The sequence below is a fragment of the Lithobates pipiens genome, unplaced genomic scaffold, assembly GCF_037356315.1.
Source record: "Lithobates pipiens isolate NorthernLeopardFrog02 unplaced genomic scaffold, aLitPip1_a1.2 Scaffold_8, whole genome shotgun sequence".
Taxonomy (NCBI): Eukaryota; Metazoa; Chordata; class Amphibia; order Anura; family Ranidae; genus Lithobates; species Lithobates pipiens.
In genome coordinates this window covers 684,613,487-684,627,450 of record NW_027507903.1, presented here as the reverse complement: position 1 = coordinate 684,627,450, position 13,964 = coordinate 684,613,487, and positions in this window count along the sequence as shown.

Sequence of the window (13,964 nt, the reverse complement as noted above, 5' to 3'; positions counted from 1 at the left end):
AGTTTACTTCTCTCCTGAGAAGGGAAGAAAATGCCAGGTTAGTCACGTTAGTGTGTTATTAAGTTGCATTCTGCAATACCCTGACAATACTCTGCAATACCCTGCAATACTCTGTAATACACTACCAATACTCTGCAATACCCTGCCAATACTCTGCAATACCCTGCCAGTGCCAATACTCTGCAATACCCTACCAATACTCTGCAATACCCTGTCATTACTCTGCAATACCCTGGCAATAATCTGCAATACCCTGCCAATAATCTGCAATACATACCCTGCCAATACTCTTCAATACCCTGCCAATACTCTGCAATACATACCCTGCCAATACTCTGCAATACCCTACCAATACTCTGCAATACATACCCTGACAATACTCTGAAATACCCTGACAATACTCTGCAATACCCTAACAATACTCTGCAATACCCTGCCAGTGCCAATACTCTGCAATACCCAGCCAATACCCTGCAATACCCTGGCAATTCTCTGCAATACCATGCCAATACTCTGCAATACATACCCTGACAATACTCTGCAATACCCTGCCAGTGCCAATACTCTGCAATACCCAGCCAATACCCTGCAATACCCTGCCAATTCTCTGCAATACCCTGTCAATACTCTGCAATACCCTGCCAATACTCTGCAATACATACCCTGCCAATACTCTGCATTACCCTGCTAATACTCTGCAATACCTGCCAATACTCTGCAGTACTCACCCTGCCAATACTCTGCAATACATATCCTGCCAATACTCTGCTATACTTACTCTGCCAATACTCTGCCATACTTACTCTGCCAAAATACTCTGCAATACATACCCTGCCAATACTCTGCAATACCCTGCCAATACTCTGCAATACATACCCTGCCAATACTCTGCAGTACTCATCCTGCCAATACTCTGCAATACATACCCTGCCAATACTCTGCAATACTTACTGTGCGAATACTCTGCCATACTTACCCTGCCAATACTCTGCAATGCTTACTCTGCCAATACTCTGCAATACTTACCCTGCCAATACTCTGCAATACTTACTCTGCAATACCCTGCCAATACTTACTCTGCCAATACTTACTCTGCAATACTTACCCTGCCAATACTCTGCAGTACTCACCCTGCCAATACTCTGCAGTACTCACCCTGCCAATACTCTGCAGTACTCACCCTGCCAATACTCTGCAATACATACCCTGCCAGTACTCTGCAATACTTACTCTGCCAATACTCTGCAATACATACCCTGCCAGTACTCTGCCATACTTACTTATATTTCTTTCAATTTCGTACCTGGGGGGTGTCTATAGTATGCCTGTAAAAGGGCGCATGTTTGCCGTGTTTACAACAGTCTGAGTGCAAAATGACATTTCTAAAGGAAAACAAAGTCATTTAAAAGTACTAGCGGCTATTAATGAATTGTCAGGTCTCTGCAATATACATAAAAGTCATTGGAAACACGGGATGGGGTTCCAACATAGCCCATTACGAGGCCCTTTGAGTTGAGTTGAGTTGAAAGGAATCTTAATATACTGTGGTCTTACCCACAGTCAATACCCTGTCCATACTCTGCAATACCCTGCCAATACTCTGCAATACCCTGCCAATACTCTGCAATACATACCCTGCCAATACTCTGCAATACCCTGCCAATACTCTGCAATACATACCCTGCCAATAGTCTGCAATACATACCCTTGCCAATACTCTGCAATACTTACTCTGCAATACTCTGCCATACTTACTCTGCCAATACTCTTCAATACATACCCTGCCAATACTCTGCAATACCCTGACAATACTCTGCAATATATACCCTGACAATACTCTGCAGTACTCACCCTGCCAATACTCTGCAATACATACCCTGCCAATAATCTGCAATACTTACTCTGCCAATACTCTGCAATTTTTACCCTGCCAATACTCTGCAATACTTACTCTGCCAATACTCTGCAATACTTACCCTGCCAATACTCTGCAATACTTACTCTGCAATACCCTGCCAATACTTACTCTGCCAATACTTACTCTGCAATACTTACCCTGCAAATACTCTGCAGTACTCACCCTGCCAATACTCTGCAGTACTCACCCTGCCAATACTCTGCAATACTTACCCTGCCAATACTCTTCAATACTTACTCTGCAATACCCTGCCAATACTTACTCTGCAATACTTACTCTGCAATACTTACCCTGCCAATACTCAATCTGCATTTATGGTATCCTTTGCCATATCTCACAAAATGGCTGACCACACATCGCAGCGCAGATGATAATAAATCTCAGAAAGTTGATAATCTTAAACAGCAAGGGCAACGTTATTCCAGTTTGTGGGATATTTTCTAATGTGCTGTGTAACAGAATTTGGAACAGGGTGTATTTGTGTTAGAAATTCCCTGCGAGGGAAAGATCATCACCCATTGTGTTGATTATTTTGTTTGAAAAGTTAACTTATTTAGTTTTTTTTTAAACTGGCACTTTACAATAAATGTTGTACTGTATTTTCTGTGAAATATATATGCATATGAGCGTACTTTTTTTTTGCTGGGGGAGTGGATCTTGTGTGGGAGTTCCCACACTTTTTTCCCCAGGACTTGACCCCTGGTCTTACCCCGAAGGGTCCTGACGCGCATAGCAAAGATCCTGGAAAAGAGGGCCCAGGGACCAGAAGCAGCACAGAGTGGCAGAAAAAAGAGACTACACAGGAAACGCCTGCGTGAAAAGCCAAATCTTCAGTAACCTGCGGAAGTCCAGAATAGCGGGGGCCTCCTGGAGCTCGACAGGGGAGGCTATTCCATAGTACGGCACCCTGGTGGGAGAAGGCCTGACCACCACACCGGGTCTGCAATACTCTGCAATACCCTGCCAATACTCTGCAATACATACCCTGCCAATACTCTGCAATACCCTGCCAATACTCTGCAATACATACCCTGCCAATACTCTGCAATACATACCCTTGCCAATACTCTGCAATACTTACTCTGCAATACTCTGCCATACTTACTCTGCCAATACTCTTTAATACATACCCTGCTAATACTCTGCAATATCCTGACAATACTCTGCAATACATACCCTGACAATTCTCTGCAGTACTCACCCTGCCAATACTCTGCAATACATACCATGCCAATAATCTGCAATACTTACTCTGCCAATACTCTGCAATTTTTACCCTGCCAATACTCTGCAATACTTACTCTGCCAATACTCTGCAATACTTACCCTGCCAATACTCTGCAATACTTACTCTGCAATACCCTGCCAATACTTACTCTGCCAATACTTACTCTGCAATACTTACCCTGCAAATACTCTGCAGTACTCACCCTGCCAATACTCTGCAGTACTCACCCTGCCAATACTCTGCAATACATACCCTGCCAATACTCTGCAATACTTACTCTGCCAATACTCTGCAATACTTACTCTGCTAATACTTACTCTGCCATACTTACTCTGCCATACTTACCCTGCCAATACTTACTCTGCAATACTTACCCTGCCAATACTTACTCTGACAATACTCTGCAATACTTACCCTGCCAATACTCTTCAATACTTACTCTGCAATACCCTGCCAATACTTACTCTGCAATACTTACTCTGCAATACTTACCCTGCCAATACTTACTCTGCATTTATGGTATCCTTTGCCATATCTCACAAAATGGCTGACCACACATCGCAGCGCAGATGATAATAAATCTCAGAAAGTTGATAATCTTAAACAGCAAGGGCAACGTTATTCCAGTTTGTGGGATATTTTCTAATGTGCTGTTTAACAGAATTTGGAACAGGGTGTATTTGTGTTAGAAATTCCCTGCGAGGGAAAGATCATCACACATTGTGTTGATTATTTTGTTTGACAATTTAACTTATTTAGTTTTTTTTTAAACTGGCACTTTACAATAAATGTTGTACTGTATTTTCTGTGAAATATATATGCATATGAGCGTACTTTTTTTTTTTGCTGGAGGAGTGGATCTTGTGTGGGAGTTCCCACACTTTTTTCCCCAGGACTTGACCCCTGGTCTTACCCCGAAGGGTCCTGACGCGCATAGCAAAGATCCTGGAAAAAGAGGGCCCAGGGACCAGAAGCAGCACAGAGTGGCAGAAAAAAGAGACTACAGAGGAAACGCCTGCGTGAAAAGCCAAATCTTCAGTAACCTGCGGAAGTCCAGAATAGCGGGGGCCTCCTGGAGCTCGACAGGGGAGGCTATTCCATAGTACGGCACCCTGGTGGGAGAAGGCCTGACCACCACACCGGGTCTGCAATACTCTGCAATACCCTGCCAATACTCTGCAATACATACCCTGCCAATACTCTGCAGTACTCATCCTGCCAATACTCTGCAATACATACCCTGCCAATAATCTGCAATACTTACTGTGCGAATACTCTGCCATACTTACCCTGCCAATAATCTGCAATACTTACTCTGCAATACCCTGCCAATACTTACTCTGCCAATACTTACTCTGCAATACTTACCCTGCCAATACTCTGCAGTACTCACCCTGCCAATACTCTGCAGTACTCACCCTGCCAATACTCTGCAATACATACCCTGCCAGTACTCTGCAATACTTACTCTGCCAATACTCTGCAATACTTACTCTGCCAATACTTACTCTGCCATACTTACTTATATTTCTTTCAATTTCGTACCTGGGGGGTGTCTATAGTATGCCTGTAAAAGGGCGCATGTTTGCCGTGTTTACAACAGTCTGAGTGCAAAATGACATTTCTAAAGGAAAACAAAGTCATTTAAAAGTACTAGCGGCTATTAATGAATTGTCAGGTCTCTGCAATATACTTAAAAGTCATTGGAAAAACGGGATGGGGTTCCAACATAGCCCATTACCAGGCCCTTTGAGTTGAGTTGAGTTGAAAGGAATCTTAATATACTGTGGTCTTACCCACAGTCAATACCCTGTCCATACTCTGCAATACCCTGCCAATACTCTGCAATACCCTGCCAATACTCTGCAATACATACCCTGCCAATACTATGCAATACCCTGCCAATACTCTGCAATACATACCCTGCCAATACTCTGCAATACATACCCTTGCCAATACTCTGCAATACTTACTCTGCAATACTCTGCCATACATACTCTGCCAATACTCTTCAATACATACCCTGCCAATACTCTGCAATACCCTGACAATACTCTGCAATACATACCCTGACAATACTCTGCAGTACTCACCCTGCCAATACTCTGCAATACATACCCTGCCAATACTCTGCAATACATACCCTGCCAATACTCTGCAATACCCTGCCAATACTCTGCAATACATACCCTGCCAATACTCTGCAATACATACCCTTGCCAATACTCTGCAATAATTACTCTGCAATACTCTGCCATACTTACTCTGCCAATACTCTTCAATACATACCCTGCCAATACTCTGCAATACCCTGACAATACTCTGCAATACATGCCCTGACAATACTCTGCAGTACTCACCCTGCCAATACTCTGCAATACATACCCTGCCAATAATCTGCAATACTTACTCTGCCAATACTCTGCAATTTTTACCCTGCCAATACTCTGCAATATTTACTCTGCAATACCCTGCCAATACTTACTCTGCCAATACTTACTCTGCAATACTTACCCTGCAAATACTCTGCAGTACTCACCCTGCCAATACTCTGCAGTACTCACCCTGCCAATGCTCTGCAATACATACCTTGCCAATACTCTACAATACTTACTCTGCCAATACTCTGCAATACTTACTCTGCTAATACTTACTCTGCCATACTTACTCTGCCATACTTACCCTGCCAATACTTACTCTGCAATACTTACCCTGACAATACTTTCCCTGACAATACTCTGCAATACTTACCCTGCCAATACTCTGCAATACTTACTCTGCAATACCCTGCTAATACATACTCTGCAATACTTACTCTGCAATACTTACCCTGCCAATACTCACTCTGCATTTATGGTATCCTTTGCCATATCTCACAAAATGGCTGACCACACATCGCAGCGCAGATGATAATAAATCTCAGAAAGTTGATAATCTTAAACAGCAAGGGCAACGTTATTCCAGTTTGTGGGATATTTTCTAATGTGCTGTGTAACAGAATTTGGAACAGGGTGTATTTGTGTTAGAAATTCCCTGCGAGGGAAAGATCATCACCCATTGTGTTGATTATTTTGTTTGACAAGTTAACTTATTTAGTTTTTTTTTTTAAACTGGCACTTTACAATAAATGTTGTACTGTATTTTCTGTGAAATATATATGCATATGAGCGTACTTTTTTTTTGCTGGGGGAGTGGATCTTGTGTGGGAGTTCCCACACTTTTTTCCCCAGGACTTGACCCCTGGTCTTACCCCGAAGGGTCCTGACGCGCATATCAAAGATCCTGGAAAAGAGGGCCCAGGGACCAGAAGCAGCACAGAGTGGCAGAAAAAAGAGACTACAGAGGAAACGCCTGCGTGAAAAGCCAAATCTTCAGTAACCTGCGGAAGTCCAGAATAGCGGTGGCCTCCTGGAGCTCGACAGGGGAGGCTATTCCATAGTACGGCACCCTGGTGGGAGAAGGCCTGACCACCACACCGGGTCTGCAATACTCTGCAATACCCTGCCAATACTCTGCAATACATACCCTGCCAATACTCTGCAGTACTCATCCTGCCAATACTCTGCAATACATACCCTGCCAATACTCTGCAATACTTACTGTGCGAATACTCTGCCATACTTACCCTGCCAATACTCTGCAATGATTACTCTGCCAATACTCTGCAATACTTACCCTGCCAATACTCTGCAATACTTACTCTGCAATACCCTGCCAATACTTACTCTGCCAATACTTACTCTGCAATACTTACCCTGCCAATACTCTGCAGTACTCACCCTGCCAATACTCTGCAGTACTCACCCTGCCAATACTCTGCAATACATACCCTGCCAGTACTCTGCAATACTTACTCTGCCAATACTCTGCAATACTTACTCTGCCAATACTTACTCTGCCATACTTACTTATATTTCTTTCAATTTCGTACCTGGGGGGTGTCTATAGTATGCCTGTAAAAGGGCGCATGTTTGCCATGTTTACAACAGTCTGAGTGCAAAATGACATTTCTAAAGGAAAACAAAGTCATTTAAAAGTACTAGCGGCTATTAATGAATTGTCAGGTCTCTGCAATATACATAAAAGTCATTGGAAAAACGGGATGGGGTTCCAACATAGCCCATTACCAGGCCCTTTGAGTTGAGTTGAGTTGAAAGGAATCTTAATATACTGTGGTCTTATCCACAGTCAATACCCTGTCCATACTCTGCAATACCCTGCCAATACTCTGCAATACCCTGCCAATACTCTGCAATACATACCCTGCCAATACTCTGCAATACCCTGCCAATACTCTGCAATACATACCCTGCCAATACTCTGCAATACATACCCTTGCCAATACTCTGCAATACTTACTCTGCAATACTCTGCCATACTTACTCTGCCAATACTCTTTAATACATACCCTGCTAATATTCTGCAATACCCTGACAATATTCTGCAATACATACCCTGACAATACTCTGCAGTACTCACCCTGCCAATACTCTGCAATACATACCCTGCCAATAATCTGCAATACTTACTCTGCCAATACTCTGCAATTTTTACCCTGCCAATACTCTGCAATACTTACTCTGCCAATACTCTGCAATTCTTACCCTGCTAATACTCTGCAATACTTACTCTGCAATACCCTGCCAATACTTACTCTGCCAATACTTACTCTGCAATACTTACCCTGCAAATACTCTGCAATACATACCCTGCCAATACTCTGCAATACTTACTCTGCCAATACTCTGCAATACTTACTCTGCTAATACTTACTCTGCCATAATTACTCTGCCATACTTACCCTGCCAATACTTACTCTGCAATACTTACCCTGACAATACTTACTCTGACAATACTCTGCAATACTTACCCTGCCAATACTCTTCAATACTTACTCTGCAATACCCTGCCAATACTTACTCTGCAATACTTACTCTGCAATACTTACCCTGCCAATACTTACTCTGCATTTATGGTATCCTTTGCCATATGTCACAAAATGGCTGACAACACATCGCAGCGCAGATGATAATAAATCTCAGAAAGTTGATAATCTTAAACAGCAAGGGCAACGTTATTCCAGTTTGTGGGATATTTTCTAATGTGCTATGTAACAGAATTTGGAACAGGGTGTATTTGTGTTAGAAATTCCCTGCGAGGGAAAGATCATCACCCATTGTGTTGATTATTTTGTTTGACAAGTTAACTTATTTAGTTTTTTTTTAAACTGGCACTTTACAATAAATGTTGTACTGTATTTTCTGTGAAATATATATGCATATGAGCGTACTTTTTTTTTTGCTGGGGGTGGGAGTTCCCACACTTTTTTCCCAGGACTTAACCCCTGGTCTTACCCCGAAGGGTCCTGACGCGCATAGCAAAGATCCTGGAAAAAGAGGGCCCAGGGACCAGAAGCAGCACAGAGTGGCAGAAAAAAGAGACTACACAGGAAACGCCTGCGTGAAAAGCCAAATCTTCAGTAACCTGCGGAAGTCCAGAATAGCGGGGGCCTCCTGGAGCTCGACAGGGGAGGCTATTCCATAGTAGGGCACCCTGGTGGAAGAAGGCCTGACCACCACACCGGGTCTGCAATACTCTGCAATACCCTGCCAATACTCTGCAATACATACCCTGCCAATACTCTGCAGTACTCATCCTGCCAATACTCTGCAATACATACCCTGCCAATACTCTGCAATACTTACTGTGCGAATACTCTGCCATACTTACCCTGCCAATACTCTGCAATGCTTACTCTGCCAATACTCTGCAATACTTACTCTGCAATACCCTGCCAATACTTACTCTGCCAATACTTACTCTGCAATACTTACCCTGCCAATACTCTGCAGTACTCACCCTGCCAATACTCTGCAGTACTCACCCTGCCAATACTCTGCAGTACTCACCCTGCCAATACTCTGCAATACATACCCTGCCAGTACTCTGCAATACTTACTCTGCCAATACTCTGCAATACTTACTCTGCCAATACTTACTCTGCCATACTTACTTATATTTCTTGGAATTTCGTACCTGGGGGGTATCTATAGTATGCCTGTAAAAGGGCGCATGTTTGCCGTGTTTACAACAGTCTGAGTGCAAAATGACATTTCTAAAGGAAAACAAAGTCATTTAAAAGTACTAGCGGCTATTAATGAATTGTCAGGTCTCTGCAATATACATAAAAGTCATTGGAAAAACGGGATGGGGTTCCAACATAGCCCATTACCAGGCCCTTTGAGTTGAGTTGAGTTGAAAGGAATCTTAATATACTGTGGTCTTATCCACAGTCAATACCCTGTCCATACTCTGCAATACCCTGCCAATACTCTGCAATACCCTGCCAATACTCTGCAATACATACCCTGCCAATACTCTGCAATACCCTGCCAATACTCTGCAATACATACCCTGCCAATACTCTGCAATACATACCCTTGCCAATACTCTGCAATACTTACTCTGCAATACTCTGCCATACTTACTCTGCCAATACTCTGCAATACTTACCCTGCCAATACTCTGCAATACTTACTCTGCAATACCCTGCCAATACGTACTCTGCCAATACTTACTCTGCAATACTTACCCTGCAAATACTCTGCAGTACTCACCCTGCCAATACTCAGTTTGTGGGATATTTTCTAATGTGCTGTGTAACAGAATTTGGAACAGGGTGTATTTGTGTTAGAAATTCCCTGCGAGGGAAAGATCATCACCCATTGTGTTGATTATTTTGTTTGACAAGTTAACTTATTTAGTTTTTTTTTAAACTGGCACTTTACAATAAATGTTGTACTGTATTTTCTGTGAAATATATATGCATATGAGCGTACTTTTTTTTTTGCTGGGGGAGTGGATCTTGTGTGGGAGTTCCCACACTTTTTTCCCCAGGACTTGACCCCTGGTCTTACCCCGAAGGGTCCTGACGCGCATAGCAAAGATCCTGGAAAAGAGGGCCCAGGGACCAGAAGCAGCACAGAGTGGCAGAAAAAAGAGACTACACAGGAAACGCCTGCGTGAAAAGCCAAATCTTCAGTAACCTGCGGAAGTCCAGAATAGCGGGGGCCTCCTGGAGCTCGACAGGGTAGGCTATTCCATAGTACAGTACCCTGGTGGGAGAAGGCCTGACCACCACACCGGGTCTGCAATACTCTGCAATACCCTGCCAATACTCTGCAATACATACCCTGCCAATACTCTGCAATACCCTGCCAATACTCTGCAATACATACCCTTGCCAATACTCTGCAATACTTACTCTGCAATACTCTGCCATACTTACTCTGCCAATACTCTTTAATACATACCCTGCTAATACTCTGCAATACCCTGCCAATACTCTGCAATACATACCCTGACAATACTCTGCAGTACTCACCCTGCCAATACTCTGCAATACATACCCTGCCAATAATCTGCAATACTTACTCTGCCAATACTCTGCAATTTTTACCCTGCCAATACTCTGCAATACTTACTCTGCCAATACTCTGCAATACTTACCCTGCCAATACTCTCCAATACTTACTCTGCAATACCCTGCCAATACGTACTCTGCCAATACTTACTCTGCAATACTTACCCTGCAAATACTCTGCAGTACTCACCCTGCCAATACTCTGCAGTACTCACCCTGCCAATACTCTGCAATACATACCCTGCCAATACTCTGCAATACTTACTCTGCCAATACTCTGCAATACTTACTCTGCTAATACTTACTCTGCCATACTTACTCTGCCATACTTACCCTGCCAATACTTACTCTGCAATACTTACCCTGACAATACTTACTCTGACAATACTCTGCAATACTTACCCTGCCAATACTCTTCAATACTTACTCTGCAATACCCTGCCAATACTTACTCTGCAATACTTACTCTGCAATACTTACCCTGCCAATACTTACTCTGCATTTATGGTATCCTTTGCCATATGTCACAAAATGGCTGACAACACATCGCAGCGCAGATGATAATAAATCTCAGAAAGTTGATAATCTTAAACAGCAAGGGCAACGTTATTCCAGTTTGTGGGATATTTTCTAATGTGCTGTGTAACAGAATTTGGAACAGGGTGTATTTGTGTTAGAAATTCCCTGCGAGGGAAAGATCATCACCCATTGTGTTGAATTTTTTGTTTGACAAGTTGTGTGGGAGTTATCTTGTGTGGGAGTTCCCACACTTTTTTCCCCAGGACTTGACCCCTGGTCTTACCCCGAAGGGTCCTGACGCGCATAGCAAAGATCCTGGAAAAAGAGGGCCCAGGGACCAGAAGTAGCACAGAGTGGCAGAAAAAAGAGACTACACAGGAAACGCCTGCGTGAAAAGCCAAATCTTCAGTAACCTGCGGAAGTCCAGAATAGCGGGGGCCTCCTGGAGCTTGACAGGGGAGGCTATTCCATAGTACGGCACCCTGGTGGGAGAAGGCCTGACCACCACACCGGGTCTGCAATACTCTGCAATACCCTGCCAATACTCTGCAATACATACCCTGCCAATACTCTGCAGTACTCATCCTGCCAATACTCTGCAATACATACCCTGCCAATACTCTGCAATACTTACTGTGCGAATACTCTGCCATACTTACCCTGCCAATACTCTGCAATGCTTACTCTGCCAATACTCTGCAATACTTACCCTGCCAATACTCTGCAATACTTACTCTGCAATACCCTGCCAATACTTACTCTGCCAATACTTACTCTGCAATACTTACCCTGCCAATACTCTGCAGTACTCACCCTGCCAATACTCTGCAGTACTCACCCTGCCAATACTCTGCAATACATACCCTGCCAGTACTCTGCAATACTTACTCTGCCAATACTCTGCAATACTTACTCTGCCAATACTTACTCTGCCATACTTACTTATATTTCTTGGAATTTCGTACCTGGGGGGTGTCTATCGTATGCCTGTAAAAGGGCGCATGTTTGCCGTGTTTACAACAGTCTGAGTGCAAAATGACATTTCTAAAGGAAAACAAAGTCATTTAAATGTACTAGCGGCTATTAATGAATTGTCAGTTCTCTGCAATATACATAAAAGTCATTGGAAAAACGAGATGGGGTTCCAACATAGCCCATTACGCGGCCCTTTGAGTTGAGTTGAGTTGAAAGGAATCTTAATATACTGTGGTCTTACCCACAGTCAATACCCTGTCCATACTCTGCAATACCCTGCCAATACTCTGCAATACCCTGCCAATACTCTGCAATACATACCCTGCCAATACTCTGCAATACCCTGCCAATACTCTGCAATACATACCCTGCCAATACTCTGCAATACATACCCTTGCCAATACTCTGCAATACTTACTCTGCAATACTCTGCCATACTTACTCTGCCAATACTCTTCAATACATACCCTGCCAATACTCTGCAATACCCTGACAATACTCTGCAATATATACCCTGACAATACTCTGCAGTACTCACCCTGCCAATACTCTGCAATACATACCCTGCCAATAATCTGCAATACTTACTCTGCCAATACTCTGCAATTTTTACCCTGCCAATACTCTGCAATACTTACTCTGCCAATACTCTGCAATACTTACTCTGCCAAAACTTACTCTGCCATACTTACTTATATTTCTTTCAATTTCGTACCTGGGGGGTGTCTATAGTATGCCTGTAAAAGGGCGCATGTTTGCCGTGTTTACAACAGTCTGAGTGCAAAATGACATTTCTAAAGGAAAACAAAGTCATTTAAAAGTACTAGCGGCTATTAATGAATTGTCAGGTCTCTGCAATATACTTAAAAGTCATTGGAAAAACGGGATGGGGTTCCAACATAGCCCATTACCAGGCCCTTTGAGTTGAGTTGAGTTGAAAGGAATCTTAATATACTGTGGTCTTACCCACAGTCAATACCCTGTCCATACTCTGCAATACCCTGCCAATACTCTGCAATACCCTGCCAATACTCTGCAATACATACCCTGCCAATACTCTGCAATACCCTGACAATACTCTGCAATACATACCCTGACAATACTCTGCAGTACTCACCCTGCCAATACTCTGCAATACATACCCTGCCAATACTCTGCAATACATACCCTGCCAATACTCTGCAATACCCTGCCAATACTCTGCAATACATACCCTGCCAATACTCTGCAATACATACCCTTGCCAATACTCTGCAATACTTACTCTGCAATACTCTGCCATACTTACTCTGTCAATACTCTTCAATACATACCCTGCCAATACTCTGCAATACCCTGACAATACTCTGCAATACATGCCCTGACAATACTCTGCAGTACTCACCCTGCCAATACTCTGCAATACATACCCTGCCAATAATCTGCAATACTTACTCTGCCAATACTCTGCAATTTTTACCCTGCCAATACTCTGCAATACTTACTCTGCCAATACTCTGCAATACTTACCCTGCCAATACTCTGCAATATTTACTCTGCAATACCCTGCCATTACTTACTCTGCCAATACTTACTCTGCAATACTTACCCTGCAAATACTCTGCAGTACTCACCCTGCCAATACTCTGCAGTACTCACCCTGCCAATACTCTGCAATACATACCCTGCCAATACTCTGCAATACTTACCCTGCCAATACTCTGCAATACTTACTCTGCAATACCCTGCTAATACTTACTCTGCAATACTTACTCTGCAATACTTACCCTGCCAATACTCACTCTGCATTTATGGTATCCTTTGCCATATCTCACAAAATGGCTGACCACACATCGCAGCGCAGATGATAATAAATCTCAGAAAGTTGATAATCTTAAACAGCAAGGGCAACGTTATTCCAG